Source organism: Chiloscyllium plagiosum, chromosome 32, assembly GCF_004010195.1.
Source record: "Chiloscyllium plagiosum isolate BGI_BamShark_2017 chromosome 32, ASM401019v2, whole genome shotgun sequence".
Classification (NCBI taxonomy): Eukaryota; Metazoa; Chordata; class Chondrichthyes; order Orectolobiformes; family Hemiscylliidae; genus Chiloscyllium; species Chiloscyllium plagiosum.
The window spans coordinates 43138351-43146305 of record NC_057741.1 but is presented as its reverse complement, the minus strand read 5'-3'; positions in this window follow the sequence as shown (position 1 = coordinate 43146305).

Here is a 7955-nt window from a genome sequence, read left to right as displayed (position 1 = left end):
GAGTGGGCATAGCTTTAAATTAAGGGGTGGTAGGTATAGGACAGATGTTAGGGGTAGATTCTTTACTCAGCGAGTCGTGAGTTCATGGAATGCCCTGCCAGTAGCAGTGGTGGACTCTCCCTCTTTATGGGCATTTAAGCGGGCATTGGATAGGCATATGGAGGATAGTGGGCTAGTGTAGGTTAGGTGGGCTTGGATCGGCGCAACATCGAGGGCCGAAGGGCCTGTACTGCGCTGTATTCTTCTATGTTCTATGTTCTATGTTAAATTCTCTTTCACCATTTAAGAAGTTGCCTTGAACGAATGACACAAACTGAAAAATTGATGTGGCAATTGCCCCATGTTGTCAGAAAATAACTGAAGTGATTTTGAAAGGAGATCAGAGATGAGACGGGTTCGGAAGAAACAAAAGGATACTGCATTGAATCCCATTGACTGACGCTATTGAACCCTGTTCCCAGAATTATTCTTCCTTCCACCTATATTTTGTTCGCTTGTATCTATCTGCCTGTAAGTGTGTTGGTGTTTAACAGGTAAAATTTAAGTTAAGGAATTATAAGTTAAATTATGTTTTGTGTCCCTGTGGTTAAAACTGATTTATTTGAAAATACAGGATTTCTTGTAAAGTACAGAAACTTGGTCAATGGTTACTATGACCCTGAGGCAGGTAAATTGAGAACTTTGAGTAATTTAATTAATTTTTTTGTGATGATGCCAGGAGGAGAGGGGCAGGAGTATCCATGCACTTTCTCCAAATGGTTGGGATAATATAACCAAGAATATTGAGGAAAGTGAGAGTGGAAATTGTGGAAGCATTGGCCATAATTATCCAGTATTTTTTTTGCTTAAATTCAGGCTGGTGCCAGAGGGCTGGAGAATTGCAAACATCACATGTTTGTTCAAAAAATATCAGTTCAATATTAAAAGGCCAGTCAGTTTGACCTTTGTGTTGGGAAATCTTTAGAAATGCTAATTTGGTACAAAACTAAATCACTTAGGCAAATACGGATCATCTAAGGAAAATGAGATGGCATGTTGGCTCAGAGGTTAACACTGCTGCCAAACAACACCAAGGTTCCAACTTCAATTCCAGCCTTCGGTGATTGTGTGGAGTTTGCACTTTCTCCCTGTGTCCGTGAGGCATTCTACTGAGTGCTCTGTTCCCCCCCACGATCCAAAAATGTGCAGGTTAGTTGGATTGGCAATGCTAAATTGCCTCATATGTCCAGGACACGCATGCTGGGTAGATTCACCATGCGGGGTTATAGGGCTGGGTTTGGGTGAGATGCTCTTCAGAGCGTCCATGTAGGCTCAATGGGCCGAGCAGCCTCTTTCTGCTGTGTAGGGATTCTATGATTTACAACAGAGAACAAATTTGTGTGATAGATAGGGAGGGGTTCACTCTGCAGGTTCAGTCAGTTAGATCAGTGAATGCCAGGAGAGGTAGTGCAGGAGTCTTCTGTGGCTTTTCTGTGGCTTTCCCTCTCTCAAACAAGTATAGCTTTTTGGATGCTGTTGAGAAATAGAGTCACAAGGGAAAATAGCAGCAGCAGCCAGGTCTCTGGCAGTACAACTGGCTCTGCTGTAAAGCAGAGTACGGCAAAGTCCAAATGAGTAATTGTGATTCAGGACTCTCTAGTCAGGGGCACAGATAGGCATTTCTGTGACTGCAAGTGAGACTCCAAGATGGTGTATTGCCTTCCTGGTGTCAGGATCAAGGATGTCTCAGAATGATTCTAGCTGTTTCTCAAAGGGAAGTGTGAGCAACCAGAGATCACTGTACACATTGGTACCAATGACATAGAAAAATAAATGAGGTCCTGAAGAGTGAATATAAGGAGTTAGGCAGGAGGTTAAAAAGCAGGACTTGAAGGGTAGTAATCTCTGGATTATTCCTGGTGCCATGTGTTATTGAGTAGGAATAGGAGGATAGGGCAGGTGAATCTGTGGCTGAGGAATTGGTGCAGATCTCTTCTGGGGCAGAGGTAACTTGTACAAAAGGGACAGTTTGCACATTAACGGGAGGGGGACCAATATCCTAGAGGTGAGATTCACTAAAGCTACTCAGGAGGGTTTGAACTAGTCTGGCAGGGTGATGGGACCCTTAACATTTAGTGAGACAAGAGAGAAGGTTGAAGAGTAGAGGATTTAAAGAGAACAAGTTAAATTGGCAAAGCAGAGAGTGAGGGAAGACAGATGAATGAAACTCTGTTTATTTCAATGCAAGAGGCCTGACAGGTAAGGCAGTTGAACTCAGGCCATGGATGGGAACATGGGACTGGGATATCATAGCTGTTAAAGAAACATGGCTGAGTGAGGGACTGGACCGGCAACTCAATGTTCCAGGTTATAGATGCTATAGGAAGTATCGAAGGGGAGGCAAGAAAGGAGGGGAAGTTGTGTTTTTGATGAGGGAAAACATCATGGCAGCACTTAAAGAGGATATTCCTTCGGGATCGTTCAGTAAAACCACATGGGTGGAACTCAGAAATAAAAAAAAGCGATCACTTTGATGGATTATAGTCAGAGGAAAATTGAGGAGCAAATAAGTCAGACAGATCTCAGATAGAAATAAGAATAATAGGGTTGCAATAGTAAGGGATTTTAACTTTCCAAACATGGACTGGCTTGGATGGGGAGAAATTTGATAAGTGTGTTCAAGAAAACTTTCTGAATCAATATATAGATAGCTTTACTAGAGAAGGGGCAAAACCCAGCCTCTTATTGGTAAATAAGGCAGGGCAAGAGCACTTTTGAAAAAGTGACCATAATTCTATTAGTTTTAAAATAGTTATGGAAAAGGATAGTCCTGTTGCACATGCCAAAGTTTTAAACTGGGGCAAGGCCAATCTTGATGGTATGAAATAGGAACTTGCAAAAACTGATTGAGAGAGACTGTTTGCAGATAAAGGGATGTCTGGCAAGTGGGAGGCTTTCAAAAGTAAGATAACAAGAGTTCAGGGCCAGCATGTTCCTGTTAGTGTGAAGGAGAAGGCTGGCAGGAGTAGGGAAGACTGGATGACTAGAGATTTTGAGGATCTGGTTATAAGAAATTTTGTATGGGAAGGATATAATTAAGCTGGAGAGGGTTTAGAAGAGATTTACCAAGATGTTGCTGGATATGAAAGGGTTGCATTACAAAGAAAGGCTGAATAGACTGGGATTGTGTGTATGTGACATAAATTATTGTAGGTAACAGAACAGGTTGAGATAAGGGTTGATAAACTGTAACAACATCCTGGATTTATCAACAGCATTCTTATCAATAAGGCAAGAATATGCAAAAAAGGAAATTATGTGAAATAAAAACTGAAAGGCATACCAGACTAGAAAGATCATCTTTGTTTCTCATTCCTCAGATGCAGCCAGACCTGCTGAGTTCTCCAACACTTTCTGTTTTTATTTAATGTTTCCAGCATCTGCAGTATTTTGCCTGATTTGAGTCATTTTGGTAACATTGTATAAAATAGTGTTTTGGCTGCAAATGAAATTTTGTGTTTAGTCCTGGGTACTACATTTTAGGAAGGATGTGAAGGCATCAGAGAGGAAAAGATTTATGAAAATTGTTTCAGGAATAAGGAACTTCAGTTATGTAGCTCAAATGGACATAATGAAATAAGTGGCCTCCTACTGTCTGTGCTGTAACGAGTGGGTGATTGTGTTCCCAGGTGATTCTTTCGTTTATTGAACTGTAGGTCATATTGCAATGTAGGAAGTGCAGCAACACACATCCCACAAACATGAGTGAGATAATTCTCAGAATAATGGTGTTCATTGAGGAATAAATAGAACATACAACGTAGAAAGTTACAGTGCAGTTTAGGTCCTACGGCCCTTGATGTTGCGCCAACCTGTGAAAATAATCTGACACCCAATTAACCTACACAGTTCCACTATTATCCATATGCCTGTCCAATGCCCATTTAAATGCCCTTAATGTCGGCGGGTCTACTACTGTTGTAGGCAGGCCATTCCACGCCCATACTACTCTCTGAGTAAAGAAACTACTCCTGATGTCTATCCTAGGTCTATCACCCCTCAATTTAAAGCTATGTCCACTCGTGTTAGCCTTCACCATCCAAGGAAAAAGGCTCTCACTGTCCACCCTATCTAATCCTGTGATGATCTTATACATGTCAATTAAGTTACCTCTCAACCTTTTTCTCTCCAATGAAAACAGCTTCAGTTCCCTCAGCATTCATTCCTGATGAAGGGCTTTTGTCTGAAATGTCAATCTTCCTGCTCCTCGGATGCTGCCTGACCTACTGTGCTTTTCCAGCACCACTCTAATCTAGACTCTTTCCTCATAAGACTTTCCTTCCATACAAGCCAACATCCTAGTAAATCTCCTATGAACCCTTTCCAAAGCTTCCACATCCTTCCTATAATTCAGTGACCAGAACTGTATGAAATACTCCAGGTGTCTTGTCCAGCTGAAGCATGATCTAGTGGCTCTGAAACTCAATCCCCCTACCAATAAATGCCAACACACCATATGCCTTCTTAACAACCCTACCAACCTGGGTGGCAACTTTCAGGGATTTATGCACCTGGACACCAAGATCTCTCTGTTCATCTTCACTGCCAAAGGTTTTACCATTAGCCCAGTACACTGCATTTCTGTTACTTCTTCTGAAGTGAACTACCTCACACTTTTCCGCATTAAACTCCATTTGCCACTTCTCAGCCCAACTCTGCATCTTATCTATGTCTCTTTGTAACCCACAACATCCTTCTGCACTACTCACAACTCTGCATACCTTTGTGTCATTTGCAAATGTACTAACCCATCCTTCTATGCCCACATCCAGATCATTTATAAAAATGACAAACAGCAATGGCCCCAAAACAGATCCTTGGGGCACACCACTGCTAACTGAGTTCCAGGATGAACATTTCCCATGAACCGCCACCCTCTGTCTTCTTTCAGCCAGCCAATTTCTGACCCAAATCACTAAATCACCTTCAATCCCGAAACTCCATATTTTGTGCAATAGTCTACCATGTGAAACCTTATCAAACGCGTTACTGAAGTTCATATAAACCGCATCAATCACTTTGCCTTCATCCACCTGTTTCATTACCTTCTCGAAGAATTCAGTAAGGTTAGTTAGGCATGACCTACCCTTCACAACACTGTGTTTACTATCCCTAATCAAATTATTCCTTTCCAGATCTCTTGTAACCCTTTCTAATACCTTACCTACAACCGAAGTAAGGCTCACTGGCCTATAATTACTAGGGTTGTCCCAACTCCCCTTCTTAAACAAGGCAACAACATTTACTATCCTCCAGTCTTCTGGCACTACTCTTGTCAAAAGTTATGACATAAAGACCAAAGCCAAAGGCTCTGTAATCTCCTCCCTGGCTTCGCAGAGAATCTGAGGATAAATCCCATCCGGCCCAGGGGTCTTATCTATTTTGAGATCTTCCAAATTGCTAAAACCTCCACTTTATCAACTGAGATCCCATCTAATCTTGTAGCCTGTATTTCCTTATTCTCACTAACATTGGCCTTTTCCAATGTGAATACCGATCAAAAGTATTCACTAAGCAATTCTCTTCTGTCTTCAGATTCCACAAACAACTTCCCACTACTATCTTTGATTGGCCCAGAATACTGGGAGGTCTTCTCTGGTGTTCACCTGAGGGATGAGATGGCTCTTTTGGATTAACATTATTTGAAAGTGATGCTGTTAAGTCTACCACAGGAGATAGCCCCTTGACTGGTCAAAACTGATAGTTACCTGAAAGAATCCAATTATGCAGAATTCCCAAAATCAGGTCATATTTAAATCCATTGCCTTTGTAAATGATACATTGTCCATAAGGCAGAATACCTGGTGGTGAGCAATCTCCACCTGTTGGGCTTCACTCGTTATTCTGTTTCAGGTTCTCTCCCTCCCCCTTGTAGAACCATACACCACAGAGGAAGAAAGTGAGGACTGCAGATGCTGGAGATCAGAGCTGAAAATGTGTTGCTGGATATGTGGAACAGTCCATCTTCCGCAGCTACACTGGCACCACTCCCCACCTTTTCCTCCGCTACATCGATGACTGTATCGGCGCTGCCTCGTGCTCCCACAAGAGGTTGAACAGTTCAACCACTTTGCCAACACCTTCCACCCCGACCTCAAATTCACCTGGACCGTCTCAGACTCCTCCCTCCCCTTCCTAGACCTTTTCATTTCTATCTCGGGCGGCCGAATCAACACGGGCATTTACTATAAACCGACCGACTCCCACAGCTACTTAGACTACACTTCCTCCCACCCTGCCCCCTGTAAAAATGCCATCCCATATTCCCAATTCCTTCGTCTCCGCCGCATCTGCTACCAGGACCAGTTCCAAAACCGTACAACCCAGATGGCCTCCTTCTTCAAAGACCGCAATTTCCCCCCAGACGTGATCGACGATGCCCTCCACCGCATCTCCTCCAATCTCCGCTCCTCCGCCCTTGAGCCCCGCCCCTCCAATCACCACCAGGACAGAACCCCACTGGTCCTACCACCCCACCAACCTCCATATACATCGTATCATCCCCCGTCATTTCTGCCACCTCCAAACGGACCCCACCACCAAGGATATATTTAGGGGGAAATGGCTGCTTGAAGGCTCGGTGACATTTGTTTAACGGTTTAAATTTGAAATTTTTTTTTAAAAAGCGCGGAGTGGACCCGGAAGCTGGTGTAGCGCAACCTTACCTGGGTAGGTTTCTTTCCCTATAAAAGGGCGCAGTAGAGGAGCCCGAGGCACTACTGAGGTAGTGCCTCGGGCTCCACTACTGAGGTAGTGCCTCCCACCCGCCCTCCTCCTCTAACCTAATAATAAGACCCGTTGTGGTAAGTAGGTAAGTGCTGCATTTTGCTTGTTCTATTCTTTAGACCCAGTATTTTTTTTTAAAAAAGGTTACTTTTAGAGGGATGGCAGTGAAGGCAGTGCAATGTTCCTCTTGCAACATGTTTGAGGTGAGGGATGCCATGGTCGTCCCTGCTGATTACACTTGCAGGAAGTGCACCCATCTCCAGCTCCTCCAAGACCGTGTTAGGGAACTGGAGCTGGAGTTGGATGAACTTAGGATCATTTGGGAGGCAGAGGGGGTCATAGATCGGAGCTTTAGAGAAGTAGTAATTCCAAAGATTGCAGACAGATGGGTGACAGTGAGGGGGACTGGGAGGAAGCAGCCAGTGCAGGGAACCCCTGCGGCCGTTCCCCTCAAGATACTTGTGGGGGGGACGACTTACCAGGGGTAAGCAATGGGGTCAGGCCTCTGGCATGGAGCCTGTCCCCGTTGCTCAGAAGGGAAGGGTGGAGAAGAGCAGAGCAATAGTTATTGGGGACTCGATAGTTCGGGGCACAGATAGGCGGTTTTGTGGGGGCGAGAGAGACTCACGTTTGGTATGTTGCCTCCCAGGTGCAAGGGTACGTGACGTCTCTGATTGTGTTTTCCGGGTCCTTAAGGGGGAGGGGGAACAGCCTGAAGTCGTGGTCCACATTGGCACCAACGACATAGGTAGGAAGAGGGCTGAGGATGTTACGCAGGCTTTCAGGGAGCTAGGTTGGAAGCTCAGAGTTAGAACAGAGTTGTTGTCTCTGGTTTGTTACCCGTGCCACGTGATAGAGAGTCGAGGAATAGGGAGAGAGAACAGTTAAATGCGTGGCTACAGGGATGTTACAGGAGGGAGGGATTCCGGTATCTGGAGAACTGGGGTTCTTTCTGGGGAAGGTGGGACCTCTAGAAACAGGATGGTCTACACCTGAACCTGAGGGGCACCAGTATCCTTGGTGGGAGGTTTGCTAGTGCTCTGGGGGGGGTTTAAACTAACTCTGCAGGGGCATGGGAACCTAGACTGTAGCTTTAGGGTGCAGGACCTGGAGTGTAGGGAGGTTAGGAACATGGCATCAATTTCAAAGGAGGGTGCCTGTAAACAGGAAAGTGGTTTGAAGTGTGTATA